General features: G+C 47.8%; 1 long non-coding RNA gene and 1 pseudogene across 2 annotated transcripts in view; both read right to left on the bottom strand.

The window, feature by feature from the left end:
• LOC310697717 overlaps positions 1-9,792 on the bottom strand; it is a 471,107-nt gene extending 461,315 nt beyond the window's left edge. The window contains exons 1-2 of the long non-coding RNA XR_014521156.1: positions 9,336-9,792; positions 8,707-9,262 (exon numbers count right to left, since the gene is read on the bottom strand). This is a non-coding gene — a long non-coding RNA (uncharacterized lncRNA). The remainder of the gene's footprint in view (positions 1-8,706; positions 9,263-9,335) is intronic.
• LOC310697839 (inositol polyphosphate 5-phosphatase OCRL-like) overlaps positions 1-23,657 on the bottom strand; it is a 728,228-nt pseudogene that overhangs the window by 560,414 nt on the left and 144,157 nt on the right. The gene's annotated exons all lie outside the window — the stretch shown is intronic.

The following is a 23,657-nucleotide window of genomic DNA, read 5'->3' as shown; positions in this document are numbered from 1 at the left end:
AGGGGAGTCTTTTGATCTTCTTCCAGGAAACCAAGAGTCAAAAACCTTGATTTTCCTTTTTTCCCTTTTCCCAGTCATTTCCACATAGTCATTATTAGAGTTCAAGAAATGCAAATTTTTTAGCCTCCCTTGCTTTCCTGGTGACTTTCAGCTTAAAGACAAACTGCTCTGGAGTGAGAAAAACCCATCACACTCAAAAAGCCCAGCTGGAGGGACCTGGAAGTGTGTGGGGAAGAGCAATTTTGTAGTGGCTTTGTTGCACAGGAGCACCAAGTTCACTAACTGGCTGATTCAGAGTGAATCCCATTCAAAAAGAGTGCAATGGTGTGTGTTTCAGCCAGCCATCCGGCTGCTGCAACTATTCCCTGGGTGCCACCACACTGTCCTGTCTGTGTGTTTGGAAGGGAATGGGAGCTATGCTCCCCCCGGAGACACGCCACTCCTTCTGCCTTAGCTGTGCTGCTCAACAGTTGAGGCAACCTTCACAGTTCTGGGATGCCGAGGAAGCGAACCAATAGTCATGTTCATCTGTACTGACTCAGTATGACCTATTCTGACAGATGCTGCCTTTCATATTCACGCCCAAGAGCCTTTCCGCTCCAGAGATCTGGGGCTGAACCCGGGATCTGCACGCCAAGGCTGGAGTGCCAGCTGGCCACGTTGGGCGCCTGCCTGGAGAGTGTAAGCCGGGGGTTCGAGGGACATCGTGCTGCTCCTGGCAACCCCCACCCACCCCGACGTCCTCCCGCTTCCCCTGGGACGGACTTCCCATCCTGGAGCGGCTGGGGGGGGAGCGCTCCCCACCCCCCTTTCCAGACTATCTTCGTTCTTCTTCTTCATGCCTCGGGTGTTTTCCTGAGTGAATCTTCAGAACAACCCTCTGTGAGGGAAGCTAAGCTGGCCCAAGGACTGGCCCAAGGTAGCTCAGCCAAGTTGCCAAGGCCAGCATTTAAGACCGCGCACCCTTTCCCCTCAGATGATAAAGCCGGGATGAGTCATGCTAGCAGCCCGTGGCCTTGATGGGCTTTGAGGCAGCCCAGCCCCCTTCTCTGCAAGCAGGCTGCCTCCGGGGAGGAGCAGCACTTTTCTGACGGGACAGAAGCGCACGACTTCCCCCTCCCACTTGCCGCCCGCCCCAGTCTTTCTCTGGCGGCTCATCCCAGGTGGGAATTCGGGTGGCGCTGCTTGCAGAAGGAGATGTGGCTGGTGCTAGCGGACACTCCCATTGTTCTTCTCAGGTAGGACTTCCGGGATCCAGACGAACGTTTTACCAAAAAATATGGCTCAACTACTGATTTCCCATTTAAAGGATGGCAAAAAGACCTAAGTTTGGAGGACAGGTGAAAAAAACCATGAATTACATTTAAAGTGCTGTGAAATGCAAAGGAAAGCTTGCATTTTAAACTTGTATTTTACAGCTTGTTGCTTTGTGCGGTTAACGGAATGGGAATATTGAGAAAGAAAAGACTTGGAATTGGAAGGTTAGGATTTAAGGTAAGGTTACCAGATTTTTTTTCAAAGAATCCGGGGACACTTTTTTTTCCCAAAAGAGAAACAAATGTTATTTTTTTAAAATCATTTTTTTAAAAAAATAAGAAGTAATACCTTCTCTTCTGGGTCTCCTCTGTCGCGTGGCCTTCCTCTGGGCCCCAGTCTCATCTCTTGGAGTGCTATCTGCCGTGGAGTAGGCTCGGGTCGGGTCGGGCCTGGGCTCGGCCCCGTGTCCTTACCCTCCTGGTGCTCTCCTACTTCTCTTCCTCAGCGGCCGCAAGGTCGGGGCTCCCCTCTTTTTTCTCCTTCCTCTTCCTCTTTCTCTCTCTTCCTTCTCCTTTCCTCCATCTCCCTGAGTTGGCTCTGGCGTTTTTACTGGCCCTGGAGCACTGCTGGGCAGTCGGCCACGTGGCCGGGCGCTCTCGCTCCCGCCTCGATTTGGGTCCTGGGGTGTGTGTGTCAGCGGTTCCCCCAGTTGACGCACCGGGCATCCCTGGTTCCCCCTCGGCAGTGGCAGCGGTAGCGGCAGTCTCAGCAGCCCGGAGCCAGCCTGGTAGTGCACTTGGCTCTGGCTGGCTTCAGGAGCTGCTCATTGCCCTGGCACCCGCCATTTTGCCTCACCGGAAGTCCCCATATGATGTGTCTTGTGCCGTTGAACCAATCACGCAACATTCCTTCCCTACTAATAAATCTACAACACTTAAAATATAAATCTGGGGGCCTTATATGAAATCCGGGGACATTCCGGGGACAGATTTTGTTGGGGACAGATTTGTAAATCCGGGGACTGTCCCCGGGAGACGGGGACATTTGGTAATCATTCCGTAATAGGGCTTCTCCTGCCTTTGCCAGTATGTCAGCCTTCTCAGCCTCCTTAAAGTTCAGAAGCACTTGTACGTCTGGCCATATGGGATTGTGAGTGGAGAAGGTGGCGCAGTCTGGATGAGTCCCTCTGTCTTGCTCTTTGGTCACTGTGACCGAGCACCATTTTGGGCCCATCAGGATCTATGGGGAAGGGGATCCACCCAGAAGTTGTGGAGGGAATGGGAAGAGAAGCCTGGTCAAGAGACTGGCTCATGTCAGAAGGAGGCCTGACTGCATCCTTGGCGAAGCCCAGGGCAGGGCAGGAAGGCAGCATTGCCCAGCGGGAAGGCATTCGGAGGCAAATCATCAGCAAGGAGCAGAAAATCCCCTCCCCTTCCCTCAAGAAGACTGAAGAATCTCTAGTCGGCCTTCAGATGAGTTCAGCATCCCAGGTCTCTGGGGTGTTCCTGTCCATTACAAAGCTGACTCGAGGCTCCGTCAACTGAGCCCCTACACTCCTTGCGTACATGAAAGGGCCACAGAAAGGATGGGAGGCAGCCTTTTCCTGGAGCCGTCTTACCTGCAGCAGTTCACTCGCTGGCTGCTGACCCTTTTCCTCCATCACCTGGATGGTCCTCTCAAGAGAGGAGAGTTTCCTGCAGAGTCTGGCCAGCTGCTCATCCCTTCTCCCTGCAATCCCCTTCTCCACCTCTTCCACATGATTCAGCAGACACTTTTCTTCTTCTTCTTCCAGGAACTGGCGCAGTTGTCTCAACTTCTCCACAGTCTTCAGCCTCTCCGGTTCTGAGGAGGTCGGAGTGAGGAAGATGGTCAGCCTTCAAAACATCAGCAAGAGAATTAGGATTGGAATTGTACTGCTTCCACCCTCTCAGCTCACAAGTCCTCAGGCTTCTCCTTGACTGCTTTTCACATAATAAACAACAATGGGAAATAAACTCCATTTAGCTGCATTCAAAGGCGAACTTACCTGTCAGAACTTACCTCTTCCTTCCGGGATTCTTCTGACGCTGACCCCCCGGACCCTCCTGTCTCCTTGCGCCGGGCTTTAGGACCTGGCTCCCTTTCCGGGCTGCTTACTGCGCCGCCTTCCTCTGCATTTGAACTTGGCGCGTGCGCCCAACCTTCCACTTTCCGCTTAACCGTTTCTTCGCTCCCCGATGGAGGTGTGGCCACTCCTGACTCGTGCCCTCCCTCCTGTGGTGAGCTGCCAGCGCTTGCCCCCTGGCTCCCTTCCTCTTCCCTGCTCTCTGGCGGTGACGCTGGTCCCGATTTCCAACTGCTCTCCTCTGAGTCCCCTCTGGCTCTATCTTCCTGGGGTGCCCCCCTAGACTCCCCCCTTGCCCTGGCCACTGGTGCTCCTTTCTGTGAATCCTCTGATTCACTGGAACGACTCGGAGATCTCGGGTCGTCGTCATCACTCATCTTTTCTTCTGCCTCCTCCCCTTCGCTCTCTGTTTCCTCCCTTGCCCTTGCCTCTGCTCCTAAACCCCTGACATTACCTAATTCGCAATTCTTGGGAAAATATGGAGACCAAAACAGCAATCTTTTGAAATTCACACCTCTGAATTTCTCAAGGTTGACCCAGCCAGGTAATGTGCACAAAAAATGTATTTATGAGGGTAAAGCACGTATCAAAATATTTATACGAGAAGGTAGCCACCCTAGCATTTGATTCATTTTCAGAATAATAAATAAATAGCAAACCGATATGGGAAAAGGAGAAATGGGGAGAAGTTGAAATGGGCAGATTTCCCCATCCCTCCTCAGTCCGGACTTGCTTCTTGAAGTGCTTGTTCCCTCACTAGTAACAATAGGGACACTTCCAAGGACGTCTTTGCTTTCCTTGTCCAGGTCTGCTTGATAGGTCAGAATTTCCCCTCTCTCTTTCCTCCAATTCTCCAGGCGGCGACAGATCTCTCCCTGACAAGAAAAGGGAAAACTCAGCTTTGATTGAGACACAAAGAGAGGAGATGAATATTATACTGGCTTCTTGGGTCCAGTGGCCTTACTATAATAGCAAAGTAATTGACTGGAGGAAATAAAAGTACAGAACACATACATAAATATCGTAAGTAGTTCAAGTAATGCAGGTAAACCCATGAACAGCCAGGTAAACCCATCAACAGGGTTCCAGGTGCTGCAGACAATTTGCTCAGTGTCCCACAGCTGACTGGGCGTGGCTTTGAGATTTCCTTCAAGAGGAGCGTCTGTGTCATCAGGAAAGGCAATGAGGACATTTGCATGCAAAGTTTATAGATGGTTTGTTCTGTATAACTTATGATGACAATGGTGCTGTGTCTAATGTTGATTCTTGTTGTGTTGCACAAAAAACCACAGGCGGGAGAAGCCTGTGGACGTGGGATTCGGCTGGCACCTTTTGCGCCTCCCCTACTCATGGGGAAACCCGGTTTCGGGGATCCGGAGCGATGTGGGGTGAGCAGCGCGGTGCTTCAAATCAACTGCTTCTTTCACGGAGTGAAGCCGCATTGCTGTTGCCGGAGAGCGCTGACTTTTTCCTGTGGACAATTGGACTTTAAACAACTACCCGTGAGTAGAACGGAAAATTGGATCTTTAAACATCTTAATTTGGCACCGAAATGGGAAGGTTTCAAACAGGAAGTCCGCCTTCCTCTTTTGTAAATAGATTGAAGCAAAGACGTTGCAAGCTAAAGTCTTGGAAAGCCTTTTGTAAAGGATTAAATCTCCATCGGTTAAAATTACTAAACCCCCCTTGGAAGCAGGAGAAGAGGGGGAAAATTTTAGATCGCCTAAGCCTGCAGGAGAGAGAGAGTGAAGAAAAATAAATTACCACTGTTTTGAACCTGGGAACGGGCTGCCAGTAAGATCGACGTTTTGGGAAAGTTCACTGACTGTGAATAAAACTTATGTTGACAGATAGTTAAATAAGAGAAATATATTGTTTCCATTGTTTCCTTTTGCACTTAAAAAGGAGCAAAAGTAACTGAAAATCGAAACTAACTTTGTTGCTGGATCTGCGTTTAAAAGGACGGATACAAATAGAAATTGTTTCCTCTAGAGGGAGCTTTTGAAACTGTTGCAGGAGTGGAGCTGGGGAATTTTCCAGCTGCAGAGATTAAAGACCATGAGAATCAGAGATTGACCTTGGACAAGAATGTCGACAGAAGAAGCCTTAGTGATTGCATTTTGCAAGACAAGTGCTTTATTGGAACAGCTTCATGAGAAGACGGATGTGATGATTATTAAAATTGATAATTTGGGACAAAAATGACTGATTTGGGACAAAAAGTGAATACCTATACAGAAACTACTCAGGAATCGATTCAGGAATCTGCTTTGACATGGCAAGCTGTGGAGAAGACGAGGGAGAAAGCTGTTGTTGAACCTCAAGTAACACAAGTGGAGAGAGCCCCAGCCTTACAGAGGCAATTTGATGAATATAAGCTGTTGCCTTTTACGATTGAATTTAGAGAAAGCCAGATTTGGAGGGATGGAGTCCCGCTTGGATTGGAGAAGGAAAGTTGGATAGATCCCCTTATGCAGGGATGTTCTGGCTTTTGGGAACTGGATTTGGGTCAGGGGGAGATTGGAGTTGTGGGGGCCTTTAGCTTCAGAGGGATTTTGAAACACGCTCTGAAATATCTTTTGGACTTTAGTTCTGACTATGGAGAATGGGCTGACCTGCCGAGAAGGAATAAAGACATTGTTAGGTTGGAGTTTCCCCGAGATCTACTCCTCAGCGCCAAAGGAAGGAAATTAAGAACAAGATCAACAGAAGATAAAGTAAAGTGCATGTATAAATATGAAGAAGATCTGCAGAAGGGACATGGAAAAGAGTTAAGAGCCTCGGACAGAAGATCACCAGGTTGATGGACCATATGGAATGGATAGAAAGGACTGACAGAATCCGAGACCCGGGAGAAGAGACAGTGGAAGAAGATTGGAAAATTTATTTAGAGAAATATTGTAAAATTAATGAGTGTTAGAAAAATGTTGGAATGAAATTATACGGCTTTAGTAGAAATGTTATAAGGATTTAAGCATAAATAAGTTTTAGGGTTTTAATGGTAAGATAAGGTTAAAATAAATTAAGACAATTAAATGGCAGAAAACAGTGGAAGATGGAAAGGATTTGCTGAAATAATTAATAACTAGAACACAAAAAAGGGAGGTGTGAGGAGGTCGATGAAACAAGTTAATGAAAGACAAAGATATGGAAATATTGGGTGTGTTTTTAATTGTTTTTGCTTTTGTTTTTGTTTTGATGTATTGTGTCTTTTGTTTTTTTAATGTATTGTAATGTATTGATTTGAATTGTTTACTTTTTCTCTCTTTTTTTACTTCTTTCTGTAATCCTTAAACTTTTAATAAATATTATTTTTAAAAAAGAGAGAGATTTCCTTCAAGAGGAGCGTCTGTGTCATCAGGAAAGTCAAAGAGGACATTTTGCATGCAAAGTTTATGGATGGCTTATTCTGTATAACTTATGATGACAATGCTGTTGCTGTGTCTAATGCTGTGTCTAATGTTGATTCTTGTTGTGTTGCACAAACTAACAAAGTTCTTCATGCAGGATGTATTCACAAGGCGCACAGAAGATTTGGACACATGTCTTGGCAGGCCCTGGCCAAGATGCCTGAGTTGGTTCAGGGTTTGAACATCAAGCCCTATATGTTTCACATGAAATGTGCATCTTGTGCAGAGAACAAGGTGAAGGTTGCTCCAAAGGGCAAGGAGTCTAGCAGGCAGGCTTCCAAACCCTACCAGCTAGTCCACGCAGACCTGGTTGGTCCACTTGCACCCTCTTTGGGTGGAGCAAGGTACTTCATGGTTCTAATTGATTCTGAGAAGCCTTTCGCTCAAACCAGTTAGACATGACATGAATTAGTAGTTTTATTAGTCGGCATGTATGGAACAGACCCTGACGAATCAAATGACAAGGCATAATTAATCCCTCAGCTGAACTGAACAGGGAGCAGCAGCTGGGGTAGAACATGCAAACAAGAAATTATTAGTTCAAGGTACAGAAGCCCCAGAACACCCCAGCCACATGCAGTTAAGAATAGCAATTCCAGATTAAAGGGCTTGCATCTGAGACATTTGTTCCTTCCTTTCTGCCAAGACAGGAGATGTTCCTACAAATACATTGGAAATTTTGAAAGGACCGTGAGCATTTCTCCTCCGCAGCTGAAGATCCAGAGCTATCTGAAGAGGGGGAAATACCAGGTCTTGCTCAGCTGGAGATGTCTTATTTCCTTTGAAGATATAAGCTGATTAGAATTTTAGGCTGCCGGGGGTGCGGCAAAATCTGAGGATGGGAAAAATGATATCACTGGCAGTCACATGGGAGGCTGCTGAAAATGCACATGGAGAAACAATGGGTCCTTGAACTGAGGGGACTGTCTGACCTGCAGGAGGAAGCCAGTTGTTGAAAGGAAACATGGATCTGAGAAGGAGCTTAGAGGGAGATTTCAACATCCAGCTGGAGCCATCAATGGCAGTTCGTCACTAGTTTGGAGTTGGGGACTCTTTTTCAGTCTTAAGGGCCATATTCTCCTCTGGGAAGCCTTCCAGGGGACATGTGCCTGTAGTGGGAGGGGCCACAGGTGAAAGTGGATGGAGTGATAAATGTAAACTTTGGTTTCCTAAGGGAGGCTGGTTTCTACACACATTCAACTCTCCACTCTCTGTCCTTCATGACTCAAGGTTGCGAGGGGAGGGGTAGTACCTCTGTGTCGGATTCTCAGGCCGCAGTCAGAGGTAACTGGCCACACTCCAGGCATTCGGCTTGAGATCCTTGTTGACCTCCCCGTCTGCGTCTCCCGGCAGGATACTGTGGTGAAATACGATATTGGGGCCCCGCTAATTGATTTATTGGTCCTCAATTAGCTATTTATGGCAGCCCGGTCCGGCGCGCTTCCCTCAGCTGCGCCACTCAGCTCCGTCGTCCGGTAGCTCCAGTCACACCTTAGCAGAGATAAACACAGCGGTGATAAACTGTCACGTCCTTTTCCTAGCTTCCAGACAAACACACACAGAGTCCAGGTTTGTCCTTTTCAGCTCTTTATTCCGACATTCCCCCAGGGATTTCCTGGGCTCCTCTCCGCCATTACAGGCTACGTCTTTCTCCCTCAACGACCAGAGGGGAACAGACAGAAACTCTTCCCAAACTCCTCCCAGCTTGCTAGGCTGACGTCAGAATGCTGAGGCACCATGGGAACAACTTAACCAGTTAAGTTCCAACTCCAACACCCCCTCTTGCATCACATTCTGACAAGACCCTCTGAGTTCAACACCTTTCCCTTTGCCTTGTGCCCCTTCCCGGCATCTTTCCCAGGCACCTGTTGAACCCCTTCAACACTCCCAGAATCATACTGTGCGACACTTTTCCACGCACCTGTGACCTGATACCCTACTGACCCATTAGGGCCAGCAGTTGTGTCTTCTCCGTCAGACTCTTCCCCCTCTGACTTGACAACCCTTCCGTGAGCTTTCTCCATTACCGGAGATGAAGCCTCACACCTGGACACTCCTTTCACAACCCTTGGAGATGCCCAAACCTGCCCTGAACCCTGACCCTGGACTTGGTCCCCATCACCGGGATCTGCCACAGCCTCCCTTCTCCCTTGAGAAGACATTGCACCCGTCACCTGGTGACGTATTCCCTTTTCCTTGAAAAATTCCTCCAGAGCAGACCCAGTAAACTGTGACCCTCGGTCGCTCTTGAACCCTTGCACCCTGGTGGAGAACCTTCGTTCCACCTCCGCAACCCAATCCTGGAACAGTTGCGTCACCTCCCCCTGTGATTTGAGAGAGAAACACCAGCCAACCTGGCTGTGGTTACCTGTCAGCGACAGCACATACCTGGCCCCACCCAGACTCTCAGACCTCATGGGTCCTGACAGATCTGTGTGAACAAGCTCAAAGCTTCCTTGGCTACCCTCCCAAACCCGGGAAAACCAAGCACCTTTGCATCTTTGCATGCCCTGCACCCTTGGGACCTCCTCCCACATTGTGTGATTTTACACCCTTTTGTGCACCTGTGCAACTTTTGCACATCTTTGGGAACCTTAGCACACTGCGCCTGTGCTTTTGCAGCATTCCCACCACCCTCCATAGGTGACTCCAGAACAAAGAAATTGTTCTTGCTCTTCGCCATGTTGACCCGTTGTCGCCCCCCTCTGAAAATGGAACAGGTGTCATTTTCAAAGCACATTTTTGAACCCCTGCTTCGTTAGAGCAGATACAGATAACTGACAACTATTCAGTCCCGGCACAACGCAGATCTCTAGCTCCTCCTGTGAAGGAGAGAAAAAACACGTTAGCCACACCACAGACTGCTTTTTTGTGCTCCGTCTGTGAATAAAACAATTGTTCCTGTTGAAAACAGCCCTGCAGTTCCGCAGTTTGCCTATCAGGTGCTGCCTGATAGCAGAAACCAAAACACCCAGCGTGTCATCGTGTCCTGGCTGGAGTTGTTTTCACAGTTGCCATAGAAGCAACAAACGTCCCGCTGCCCCCTCTGACCTTGTCCCACGGCTGTCTTCAGCCAACGCCAGACTAGCCGTGATCTGATAAGTCTCTTCCTGGCACCTGGCACGTCCACCAGCCTCAGTCTCACGCCTGGTTGTTTTCCCAGACTGGCTGCCATGGAAACCCGACTGGTTCCCATGAGAATTCAGCAGTTTGACCTTGGCAACATCCTGTCTCCGGTGGGGGCAATGTCGCCGCAGATGTCCCGGTGCTTTACACACGTAGCAAAGACGAACTCCAGTGGAAAAACACTGCTCCGGGGCTCCTCCCAGCTGGCCTCCTTCTCCTTCTTCCGGAAAAGCACTCCTTGCCAGCTCCGCCCCCTCTGAACCTCCACTTCATTCCAGCACGTACAGTGGAAAACTTTAAACGTGCCTTTGGAAACCTTCCGCCCCCCCGACCTGCTCAGCAGCACTCCTTGTGGCTAAAGCATCAGGGACAGGGGCTCCAGCCATCTTTAGGCTTTTGTATTCCTTCTCCAGGGCTCTGGCCTCCTGCTAAAGCTTCACAGCAAATGCAGCACATTTCCAAGTGCCAATAGTCCCTTTGCCCCCCCTCTGGGGCCCACAGCCTTTCCCAGCTGTGCACCGGCTCTCACGTAGGTGATCAGCGCCATCTTGTCTTTCTGTTCTGAAGCAGCCATCTCCCGGCCCTTGCTTTCCGCCTCCAGCCTCACAAACACCCTGGAGCGCTGAACGGCCTCTGGCTTCCTGGCACCCAGAACAGTAGACTTCAGATCAGCAGCCAAGTTGCCCAACTTCTTAAAGTGAGCCTCCCACAGTCCTCCAAGACCTGGCAGCCTGCCATCCTCTTCCGTTCTCCCAAGGGGCCCCAAGCTGTACTCACAAGATCACCAGCTCATCCAGCACCCGTCCGGAGAAACGATTCCCTGCTGCTCTCAGCTCCTTGGCTCCACAGCAGTCCTCTGCGTTTTTCAGCCAGCCGCTTTTTTTTTTTAGCTCCGCAGCTCTCCTTGCCTCTTAACTCCAGGCAAAAAACAACCACCATCTCCTGCCGAACTTCAAACGCATTCCGGCAGCCTCTTGTGATAGTTTTACAAGCGGTGATTTGGGTTACCCATAACCTGTGGTGAAATACGATATTGGGGCCCCGCTAATTGATTTATTGGTCCTCAATTAGCTATTTATGGCAGCCCGGTCCGGCGCGCTTCCCTCAGCTGCGCCACTCAGCTCCGTCGTCCGGTAGCTCCAGTCACACCTTAGCAGAGATAAACACAGCGGTGATAAACTGTCACGTCCTTTTCCTAGCTTCCAGACAAACACACACAGAGTCCAGGTTTGTCCTTTTCAGCTCTTTATTCCGACATTCCCCCAGGGATTTCCTGGGCTCCTCTCCGCCATTACAGGCTACGTCTTTCTCCCTCAACGACCAGAGGGGAACAGACAGAAACTCTTCCCAAACTCCTCCCAGCTTGCTAGGCTGACGTCAGAATGCTGAGGCACCATGGGAACAACTTAACCAGTTAAGTTCCAACTCCAACAGATACAGGCAAGGTCACAAATCGGCGATCCCACTCAGAGTGAGAGGGACACACCTCTCCTCCCTCCTTCCTGCTTCCCTCAGGGAGGGAAAAAGAGACAGACAGAAATCTATTTACATGTCTTTATTTCTGTCATTGCAGCAGTACAGAGAAACGTGTCTGCACTCTCCAGTCTCCAACAGTAGAGAAAGAAAACTCCACCCCTGTACTTCCAGTACAGGTCAGATGACACTCTGAGCTAACATCCGGTGCTCAGTACAGTGAATAGACTGCCCCTTTGTTCCAATAGTACAGTCCCAAACATCAACATCCTGTTTTGCATTCCAGCAACTTGCAGCTCGCTCTTGCATTGCTGCTTTTTCCTGACATCCTCCCCCAAAAGTATCAATGTGCGTTGCGAGCAAAACATGATCCAGAGAAGAATACAAACAGTTGTTATACATATAACACTCCCCTGTTGTTTCAGTTCCACCCTTGGAACTCCCTGCCACTGGTTTCCCCAGTGTACCTCTCTGGTTGTCTGGCTTCCAAGGAATGAGTGCATCTGCATTACCTTGGCTAGCAGTTCTCTGTTGTGTCTTTGTCTCTGACTTAGACACAGCTTCAACCTGTCTTGAGTTGTTAACAATAGCAACACATGCAACAGCTAAGTTAGCAAACTCTTTTGAATACCTCTTGGGTGGTACGCCCTTTGTAACCCTTTCAGACCTGCGTATGAGGTGCTGATCCTCTCTGCTCACTGGTTCAGCCTCTGGACTCTTAGGAGAACCAGATCCAATAGTAAACAGTGGTTCTTCCTCCATCTGTGAAGGCCTATCCATTGTGTAAGACTTCCTCTCAATGACTGTGTCAACTGAGCTCTGTGAGCTTTCACTGTCATCATCACCACTGTAATCAGTAAAATCATCATCATCATCATCATCTGAATTGCTCTCAGTGGGAAATGTGTGAACAATTACTCTCTCCTCTTCAGGAGCACTCTCTAGAAATTTTGTGAGAATCACCTGACCAGATTCAGACAAAATTACTCTGTAGAGACCCTTTTCATATCCCACAAAAATGCCTCTGGCATTCTTTACTCCACCTGGAGCTTCTGTTCTCCATTGTGCTCCTTCTGGGGTAGTTTGTCCACCTTTGGTCACTACAGCTCTCACCTGCGGCTCTTAGAAACTGTCAGCCTGCAGCAGCAGCCACACCCCAGGAATGGCTTCAACTGGCAGGCTAACCAGGTGAGGGGAGTTGATGTTGTAATTGCAGAGTCCTGTACACAGCGGAAGGATGAGCAGTACGTGCCACATCCTTAACTTTGCTTTATTTTCATTTCAATGTTGAGAGATTACAAACATGCATCTTGCCTCTGCGGGAGCAGAGAAGCAACCTCCTTCTCCTCGGAACGAAGAACACCAAGAGAAAGAGTGAAAAACAGGAAACCAGTGTACGTCACATCCAGTCTCCCATTCCCGTGGGAAAACCCATCAGTACTCTGACTGTGGAATGCAAAACATTGTCCCGTGACAAGCACTTCGCTGCACAGTGAAGAAAGCAGAAACCAACATCCTCCCCCTTTCTGTGAACATCACTGGGCAGCGTGTTCGTACAATATCAGTACAAACCCAATTTCTGTACATAGGTACAGTGTTGATCCCTTGATACAATCTTGGACAATACATCAGCAGGAATTTCATTACCTGGCATATAGGACACCGTTACGTGTCCCTTCTGAATATGTTCCCTAGCATGTTGCAACTTCAATTGCAAGTGCTTCGTGCTTTGCTTACAACCTTCCGAATTCAGCAAAGCCAAACATGCTTTGTTGTCCTGGTAAACCTGGATTGGACATTTGACAGGAATTTTCATGTCTTTGCACAATTGTAACAACCATTCACAATCCTTAAGTGAATAAGACAGTGCATTCAGTTCAGCTTCACAAGTACTTAAGCTAATTGTTGTTTGCTTCTTGCATGACCAATCAAATAGACCCTGATTGTACATGTAGCAAACTCCAGACGTACTTTTCCTGTCTGTAGTGTCACTTCCAAAACTTGCATCTGCAAAAATCTCAAGATCACCAGACTTCTGATTGTTAAATCTCAGTCTGTAATGCATAGTGCCTTTCAAATAGCGTGCTATGCGTTTTAGAGCTTTCCAATCCTTAACAGTGGGATTGTTAACTTGTCTGCTTAGCAAATTACAGCTAACAGCAATGTCAGGTCTTGAACATCTGGCAATGAAGTTTAACTTGCCTAGCACACTTCTGTACAGTGTAGTGTCAGAAAATGCTTCTTCAGTGTCATCTACCTGATAACCTGTTGTCATCGGTGTGTCTACAGGGTTAGCATCCATCAGGTTCAGCTTGCTTAACACATCAGCAATTTTCCGTGACTGGTGTACTAGAATGTTACCACTTTGATCTCTCTCTATTTCTAGAGATAGGTAGTTGTTTACCTCACCAAGATCTTTCATGTCAAAGTGCTCTTTCAGTTGAGCTAGGGCGTTATTGTATATTGTGACATCTTTCCAAAAGAATAAAATATCATCAACATAAAACAAACAATACAGCTTCTTTTGCCCCTCCTCTTTGACAATACACATGGATCAGCTTTCCCTTGCTGAAAACCTAGAGAAAACAATACTTCAGTGAGTTTTGTGTGCCAACACTGTGCACTTTGTTTGAGACCATAAAGGGACTTTTTTAGAGCACAAACAAATCCCTGTTTTACCTGTACGCCATCAGGTGGAAGCATATAAAGTGATTCACCTAGAGATCCGTACAAAAATGCTGTATTCACATCGTGGTGACTAACGTGTAGATTCTCCTCTGCAGCTAGCTTGAGCATAAGCCTAATGCTCTGATACCTCACGGTGGGTGAGTAGGTCTCATGATAGTCTTCACCTGGTACCTGTGCAAAACCTCTGGCTACTAATCTGGCTTTGTGTCTGACTATCTTGCCATTTTGATCTGTCTTCGCTTTGAAGACCCATTTGCTTCCAAGCAGTTTCATTCCTGGAACTACTGGAACTAGCTCCCATGTTTTGTTCCTTTCTAAGGAATCAAGCTCAGCCTTCATGGCATTTAACCATGGCTCAGCTTCCTTTGAATCCAAATCCTGGGTTTCTTGGAAACTTGAAGGTTCAAATACCTTCTTGGAGCCTTTAACAGCTGCTACTGCTGTCTTAGCAAATTCATCAGCAAATCTCTTTGGAGGTCTGCCTTTTGTGGCTCTTTGTGACCTTCGAATTAGCCTTAAGTCCTCAACACTTTCCTCTTCCTTCTTGGGAGAAAAGTGGCCTATTGTGAACAATGGTTCTTCCAATTCTTGATCAGAGTTTTCAGAGGGTCGCATAGAGGCTTTCGCACTCTTGAAATCCTCTGAATCATCCGATTCAGTTTCAGACTCAGAATCAGAACCTTCATCTGTGGGTGTGGGTTGTTGCGGCTGCTTTTGCTGTTGCCTATCCTCAGTTTCATCACTGTCATCAGGATAACATTGGAAAATCCCCACATTCTCCCCCCACCTGGCATTGTACTCAACACTTCTTGTGAGCTTAATTGTCTTAGAGTCAGTCATAATTATTCTGTAAGAACCTTTCTGATAAACTAGAAAGATACCATGCAATCCACGCTTGCCTAACTTGGAGCTTTGTGGTGTGTGAACCCACATGTCAGAACCAAAAATTCTCATGTGTTTGATGTACGGTTTCTTGCCAAACATCTTCTCATAGGGGGTACAACCAAACGCTGAAGATAACCTGCGATTGTAACTGTAAACAAAACACGAGAGAGATTCGACCCAATAACTCTCTGGAAGATTGGCATCATGCAGCAAGGTTTTTAACCCTTTAAGCAATGTCTGATTTGCCCTTTCACAAAGTCCATTCTGCCATGGCGAACGAGGACTGGACAAATCGTGTTGAATTCCTTTCTCAGTCAGAAAAGCTTCAAACTGCTGAGAAGTGAATTCTCCCCCGCGATCAGTGAAAAGAGTCTTTATCTTCTTACCATGCACATTTTCCAACCAAGCACAGAATTCATTGAACCTTGGAAAAGCCTCTGATTTCTGCTTGAGATTGTACACATAAATATACCTGGAAAATGCATCAATGAGAACCATGAAGTACCTATTTCCACCCAAAGAGGGTGATAGTGGACCAACTAAATCAGCATGAACAACCTGGTATGGTTCTGTAGCTTGCCTACTAGACACCTTACCTTTCGCAGCCATTTTCACCTTGTTTGCTGCGCATGCCTTGCACTTCATGTGGTACCTGCAGGGTTTAATAGTCATACCTTCAACCAAGGCAGGCATTTTAGATACTGCCTCAAAATGCAAATGACCAAATTTTCTGTGAAAATCGTGAATACATCCTGCATGCAAACTTTTGTTAGAACCTGCAATGCAACAAGTTTCATTCTGCACAACATCATCATAATACAAAACAAACAAACGATCAACACATTCAGCATGCAATACATAATCGTTTTTCTTTGTGATGGTGCATTTCTTGTTCTTGAAGGAAACGTCAATGTTCCGTTCATTCAGCTGCATAACACTGAGTAGATTGTGTGTGGCATCTGGTACGTAAAGCACATCTTGTATCGATAAGTCCAAACTGTGAAGAACAACAGTTCCGTAGCCTTGACTGGGGATCGTGTGGTCATCCGCCTGGTGAATCGCACCTTCCTGCAGTGTAAAAGACACGAACAGTCGCTTATCGCTGCACATGTGGTGGGTCGCTGCTGAGTCAACAACGAAGAAAGATCTAGACGTCTTCTGGACCTTTGCGACCTTTGGAGTGAAGCGTGAGACCATCGCCTTGTGCTGCGTTGTCCTGGACACTGGACCTTTGCCTTTGCATTGGCCTTTTCCACGCGATGAGCTTCCGCTGCGCTGCTCTGTCTTGGCCCTGGGATATCTGCATTCCCTCTTCATATGGCCTAGACGTCCACACGAGTAGCATTTTACTGCCTTCAAAGCTTTGGCGCCATCTGGTGGTTCCACTGCACTCTGGGATGACGTCTGTGAAGACTCCCCCTTACCCATGCAGCTAGCACCCCGGCGGTCTGCTTCATTCAGAATCACGGCAGTAACATAGGCTACTGTGAGCTGAGCAGTTGGCTGAACAGCAATCTGAGTGGCAACGGACTCCCAACTTGGACCCAAAGAATGTAGTATCATGAAGGAATACACAGCCTCTGGAAAGGTGAGTCCTCTCTGTTGCAGCTCGTGTCTCAGATTCTGCATCTCCATCAGATGTGTACGCACATCTCCACCTTCAGCAAGAGCCATACCATGCAGCTTGGCATAGCAGTACATTGAGGAACCAGCTTCTGTCCTCAAGTGAGCCTCTCTTAAAGTGTCCCAAATTTCTCTGGCTGTGGTCTTATCACGCAACAGACAGAGCTCTTCTGGGGATACTATCAACGTAAGAGTTCCCATCGCTTTGGAATCTTTAGCTTTCCATTCGTCTGTAATTGGAGCTGGGGGGTTGTCTGTAAAAACTTTATACAGACCCTCTTTCCGCAGAATAGCCTCTGCATAGAGAACCCAGTCCGCATAGTTTTTCTTATTGAGCTTAGGAAACCCAAAAGCATCAGCCAGCTTTGCATTTGCCATCTCCGCGGCGTTTAATCAAGCTGCGTCACTGCTGCTTTCAAACCTCATTCCAAAAGCACTTTCAAAGGTACTTTCGGTTTTCAAGCCTCCCAAGCCTGTGAGCTTGTGCCTTAGAGCCTTTGCCTGTACCGCGGCAAAACGGCTTTAAAAGTTCAAAGTCCAGCCATAAAGCCATCAACTAGAAGCTGGCAGGCTGCCCGGAGCATGAGCACATACCTCTCATCAATCAACTCGACGCGCAGAGCAGATAACGCCGATCCGTTTCTCTGTCCCTCTGCCGGCATTCCGACTAGGCTTCTGGAGTCCATCCTTCAGTTTGACTGCGTTTTTCTGGGCCCGGAACCAAAAATGTTGTAATTGCAGAGTCCTGTACACAGCGGAAGGATGAGCAGTATGTGCCACATGCTTAACTTTGCTTTATTTTCATTTCAATGTTGAGAGATTACAAACATGCATCTTGCCTCTGCGGGAGCAGAGAAGCAACCTCCTTCTCCTCAGAATGAAGAACACCAAGAGAAAGAGTGAAAAACAGGAAACCAGTGTACGTCACATCCAGTCTCCCATTCCCGTGGGAAAACCCAACAGTACTCTGACTGTGGAATGCAAAACATTGTCCCGTGACAAGCACTTCGCTGCACAGTGAAGAAAGCAGAAACCAACAGTTGATGGGTCTCAAACCCTCAGTGAGTTAGGGGATTCCCCTGCATGCAAAGCTAGTGTCGGGTACTGGCTAGAGGAGGAGGAATGGTGGGAGGCTACAGCCAGGGAACCCCCCAGGGAAGCATCAAAGTGGGAAGGCTCAAGCCAGGAGACTGCTGGTGGGATGCAGGAGACAGGTCAGAAGAAGAAGAAGAAGAAGAAGAAGAAGAAGAAGAAGAAGAAGAAGAAGAAGAAGAAGAAGAAGAAGGGGGAGATGGCTTGGAGGCTAAACAAGCAACAGGTTTAAGTGAGACTGAGGCAGCTGAGGAGGAGGAGGAGGTGGTGGCGGCTGAGGCTGCAACAGATCCCCAGGCACCTGCCATGTCCACTGTTCCCTTCTCCCCTCCTCCTCTGTCCCCAGGAACAAGGGAGGCATTACATGGAGCAGAACAAAAGGCACAGAGAGCCCCTCCACGACTGTTGGGAAGTCAGCCGACTGGGGAGGAGCCTTAGGATAGGGATACCATATTTCTAAAAGTAGAAACCAAGACACCCCAAAAGCTGTGGAGCTATTTTTAGGAAGAACCCCAAATTGTTGAGCTTCTTAAAGGAAGACCCAGAAGCTGTTGATGTCTGATAGCCCTACCTTAGGAGGAGGCTAAGATCCTCCGTTCTGGCAACTGGGGCTAGTCCTGCCTGTGGAGTTTCTCTCTCGGGTTTTGTCTCTCTGAAGAAAGAGTCCACCTTACTGCTCATCTCTGAGTTTTGATGCTGAATTGCAGCTGAATCAGCCCTGACAGCCAGGCTCCGGCCAAGTGAGCAGATGAGACCACTAGGGGGTCCAACAGTCAAGAAGGTGGTTTCTGCCCATGCTGTAGAGGGAAGTGACGAACAGTGGGGCTCATCCACCTGGGAAGGTAGCTCATTTAAGAGAAGGAAGTCCCTGATCCTAAACCTTCTTCATCCATTTAGCCCAGTATTGCCCACTTCCAGCCTGAGTGGCAAAAGCTCTCCAAGGTCTTGGGCAAAGAGAGGCTCCTACCTACATTGAGCTTCTAACTGCAGGTGCTAGGGACTGCACCTGGGACCTTCTGCATGCAGTGCAGGTGCTGACACACTGAGGCTATGGCGCCTCCACAAAACCTTCAGGTATGGGCAGGAGGCACTACTCGGCATCCTTATATCCCACCCTTCCTCCCAAAGGAGTCCAGGGCAGCAAACACACAACAGTCAAACAAGCAAAACATCCAAAAACAGTTCCTACACAGAAGCAGACTAAGAAAAATCTCTCCTTAGAAGGCTTCTTGGAAGAGGAAGTAGGCATTGAAAAGATAGCAGAGAAGGGACCCCCGATAAGATGGTACTTGCAGGAAGCCGTCATCTGCAGAGCAGAGCCATCAATTGGGTATATAAGGGGTGATATGATTTTTCAGGTGCCTTAGCCTCAACCAATACCTCAAACTATCAATCAACCTCCTCAGTCTCCTTTATGCTTCTGATGAAATAGGCTATGCGTGCATAAGTTTTTGTTATGTTGTCTTAAAATGCCACTACTCTTTTGTCTCTTCCTTCTGAAGGATCCCGGTGACCAAGCAAAAAGCCCTTGAAACACACACACACTCTCACAAGGACAAGACAAGACAGGGCTGTGCACCACAAACCATCCCAAAATAAGCCTCCATTCCCCATCAATCAATATTGGGCTAAAAGCTATAGAACACAAAGCTAAATGCACCTAAAAACTGGTTTTGAAACAGCCTTGGTCTTGCCAAGTCCCTCAGCCTTGTGAGTTTGGGAGCTAGTCTGCAAGGGTGAAAATCTAATGGAGGATTCCATTGTTGAATTAACCAAGCAAGGGTCATAGTTGCCACCTATGTACCTTGTGGTTGCTCTGTGCCAGAGGGCAAATGAGGGTGGGCCTCCTCCCTCGCCTGGCTGGGAATGAGAAAGGAAAAGGTCAGAGTTGTGTGAGAGAGCTGGGCTGGAAGTTGGCAGAAGTCACAGAGAGAGCGCCATGCCTGATTTCTTCTTGATTCGAAGGCTGTAACTGGAAGAAGCAAGACCTTCTGGGGCGTTAATGCTGTGAGCCTCTCCATCTTCGGCTCAGGTTGTATATGTGTGTGAATAAACTATATATCATAAAGACACCACAGTCTCCGCTGAGCCTCATTCCAAGGAAACTTGCTCTAACAACCTCACTAATGCAGCCCCTTCAGTCCTTTATTCTAGTTCCCCATTCCATGCCGTACCATACAAGGCTTTGCCAGTATTTTCAGGGTCATCTTCCACCACAATTTAGGGTTGCCATATGTCTGGGGAAACCCGGACATGTCCTCTTTTTGGGGACCAACATGCCTATCTGGGCGATTTTTTACATTTTAAAGGAAATGTCCAGGTTGAGGGGGAGGTGTTGGGGTCTCGGGCTCAGGTGGCTCGGGAGTGGGCTGCTCTGCCCGTCATGGCCCCTGCCAGCCCAAGCTGGCGAAAGGGGCATGGCAGTGGCGACCCCGCACACCTCTTTTCCCAGCTTGGGCTGGCAGTGCCTCAGGCTGTCCTCTTTTTTTGCTTTTATTTATTAATTATTGAATTTATATACCACCCTATACCCACAGGTCTCAGGGTGTTTCACAAAGTAAAATGAAAATATAAAACCAAAAAATAAATACAGTTGTACCCTCGTTTTCAAACAGCTTAGTTCTTGAACGTTTTGGCTCCCGGAACTGATTCCATTCAACTTCCAAGGTACGACTGTAATCAAAATCAAAACAACCACCACCAAGTAACCCACAACTGGATGGCCCCATTGGGTTCTGGAATTATGGAGGGATGAAAAACTGATTGCATCCCACTTTCTCTACACTATGCGTGTACCCCTGACCGTGTCCTCCCTTACTCATTTCCCCCCTAAACTAGAAAGCCCCAAATGTTTTAGCTTCTCATCTGGGAGTTGCTCCAGCCCCTTGATAATTTTGGTTGCCCTCTGCTGAACATTCCTGCCCCCCACCCCAAGCTCTGCCTTCAACTGCAAACGTGGCAGACAATGCCTTCCCTGCAGTTGCACTGCCAAAAAAGTTCAGTTTTACTTTTAAGGACAGGAAATTCTCCTGCAGGCCATCTGTGCTAAAGAGAGGGTGCAGATATAAGTCTCCTTCTTTTGGACCACCCAATTTGCATAAAAATAAGACAAGATTAAAAGTGTTGAGTTTTCCCCGAGCTGTGGCTGCTACTTCCTGAGCATGAGAGATGAAAAGGGCCTGTGTGGATTTGGCAAAGTCAGCATTCAGAGTTCGAGAATCACACTTGGCTCATGACCAAGGGTGTCAAAAAATAGCAAAAGCCAAACTTTTGGCTCAGAGTTTATCTATGTCCCTCCAGATTTTGCTGGTCTCCAATGCCCATCACCATCATGACCAATGGTCTGGGATTATAGGATCTGGAGTCCAGAAACACCTGGAGGGCCTGAGCTTGAAATTAGGAGTGTCAGTTTTTCACTCTGGGCCTGTGACCTTCTGAACAAAGGGACAGTCTCTGCAAGAGCGCTCCAATGCTGAAATGAAAAATATGGCATGTCAAACAATAGCTTGGGATCACACATCCACTCTGGAAGTCCTAAGGCCAGATGTGTGGGAGCTGTTTGGGCTTACTCACTGATCAGAGAAAGGAGTTCTGGGCACGTCATTTTTTAAAAAAAGCATTCCCTTCTTTTCCTTTTTTACTTTATGCAAGTGGGTTCTGAAACAAAACGTTGCAACTTGGCGAGTACTTATGCCCAAGGCCAGCCTAAGACATTTTGCTGCCTGAGGGAAAGGACAAAATGCACTGAGGTCAGCTGGGTTGTTAGAAAGGTAGTGGGCAAGGCACATGACAGCTCTCTTCTCCCACAGAAGCAGCCTAGTCAGGAGGAGGAGCTGAGGAGAATACTTTGCTGATAAATCTCATGGTAGTAATGTGCCTAGATAATTAACATTTTATGTACAAGTATGAAATTGGTATTGTTTAAACAGTTGAACAAAAATATATATTTCCTAATAACATCAACTCTGATTTGGACCTATTTATAGTATATCCTGAGATTTTACCAAGACATCTATATTTTGCATTATTCTCCAGACATGCCTGGAGTTGTTCAGTGACCATCCGTTCAATCACCTTGCCCAGGAATGGAAAGTTTGAGACTGGACAATAATTGGGCATAATGGCCAGGTCCAAATATGTCTTTTTAATAAGCAGTTGAACAATCACTTCTTCAGGTGGTAGGTTTCACTCGTTCAAGTCTGTCCACATCCTCAGAGGCAACAGGTTGTAATGGATCACATCCAACTTGACTAGACCCAGTGTTGTAGTGGGCTGCGGGGCACAGGGGCAGTCGCCCCAGGCACAAAATTGTTAGTGCTGCCTCAATACAGCTGCACGCTTCCATCACTGGGGTCCAATGACAACGGCTTGTCCATGCGCTCAGGTAAGTGACCTCTCCAGACAATGGGATGGCTCTTCTTTTCTTATCTCTGTGGCTGTGATCCCCTGGGTGATGTGGATGCCATTAGGCAGTTGAATGCGCATGCATACTCCGTCTGTTTCCCTCCCTCCTACCCCCTCCTCCACATGGCCCCGGGAACTGGCAAGCCATCCTATGTCTCTGACTAGGCAGAGCTCTGGCACCCTCCTACCTTGGTGGAGTCTACCTCTTTCCAAACCTGAGCAATTTTATCTGCAAGAAAACTCATGACAGGAGTCATCACAGGAGATCTTGGACTCTGTATCAGACCCTGATGGCAAAGGTGGTTCTGTTAGACTATGAACCGCCTGAAAGAGTCTCCTGGTACTGTTTTCACCAACAGATCCAGCAACAATGGTCCTCCTCACCGTCGCTATCCCCACTTGGTAGGCTCGACGTTGAGCTCTAACCCGTGTTTGGTCTCATTTGAAGTGGGTTTTTCACCACCAGCACTTTAGCTGTCTCAGTAATTGTTTCATCACCCTCAGCCCCAGGGGTAGAACCACAGGGTCATCCAAGTGCCATGCCATTGGAGAGGGTGCTTTTTAAGGTTTGTGGAGCAGCACCCTCTTATTCCCCACCACCAAATGTACTTTCCATGTGTTTGGCTGCCATCTGTCGGGTCTCCCCAGATGAATTTGCTATTAGAAGGAGGCATGTGAAGCCATAATCCTGGAAAGAGATTCTGGAGAGAAGCACTCGACCCAATTTTAGCCTTTGATTCTGTGAGAGGCGCCCAGTGCTTGGTCTTACTAGCTGCAGCTCAAGTTTAACTATGTTTACAGCAGAGGAGCAAGTCCTGGAGGGCTGGCTTCCTATTCTGCCTCTATGGGTGAGTTGGCATTGATGAGGAAAATTCCGGGGTGTGAGGCTACTCAACAGCCCAGCTCCTCGGGTAGAGCCCGCAGGTACTTGCGGTCAGAAATGAAGGAGATTCCAGCCACAAATTCGAGCAAAACAGCGGTCAGGAGACCAAGATCTTTTTTTGTTGCGCAACAGGTTCCCACAGGAGTAAGAACCCCGAACATGGGGTGACATTGACTTTTAAAACTTCCCACATTGCGTACAGACCCAATCGCCTTCTCAATCCAGCCCACGGATGGTCCAGGAATCAGTGTGTTTTAACATGAGTAGAATGTATCCTCTTGCTCAAAATGCATCTCTGGGTTATTTGCGGGGCATAGGAATCCGTTCATTATTTTTTTCAAAATATAGTCTGGCCCACCACATGCTCTTGTGGGATGTGAAGCACAAGAGCAGTCAAGTACAACATTCCTAGAGTGCACATGTTTACACATGGGGAGGAATGTTTGTCCAGCCAGCAGGTAAACTTCCTGTTTCCTTCTGGGCTGGGACAAACTTCCTTTACATGTGACTAAAGGTGGTTGTGGCCTCACCTGTGCAGGTAACGACAAAAACACAGGGCAGGGCAGCCATCTCTCTCTCTTTCACCACATGCATCGAAGAAGCAACATCTGCTTAGCCAAAGATGCCCTCTTGGCCTCCAGCCAAGAGAGGACAAAGGGACTGTCTTCTTATGGAATAGTTTTCAAGTGTATGTTACTTTTCTAAGCTAAGT

This window comes from Podarcis liolepis (assembly GCF_965112155.1).
Source record: "Podarcis liolepis genome assembly, chromosome: W".
NCBI classification, from domain to species: Eukaryota; Metazoa; Chordata; class Lepidosauria; order Squamata; family Lacertidae; genus Podarcis; species Podarcis liolepis.
Note: the sequence above shows the minus strand (reverse complement) of the source record. Positions and strands in the feature narration are given on the sequence as shown.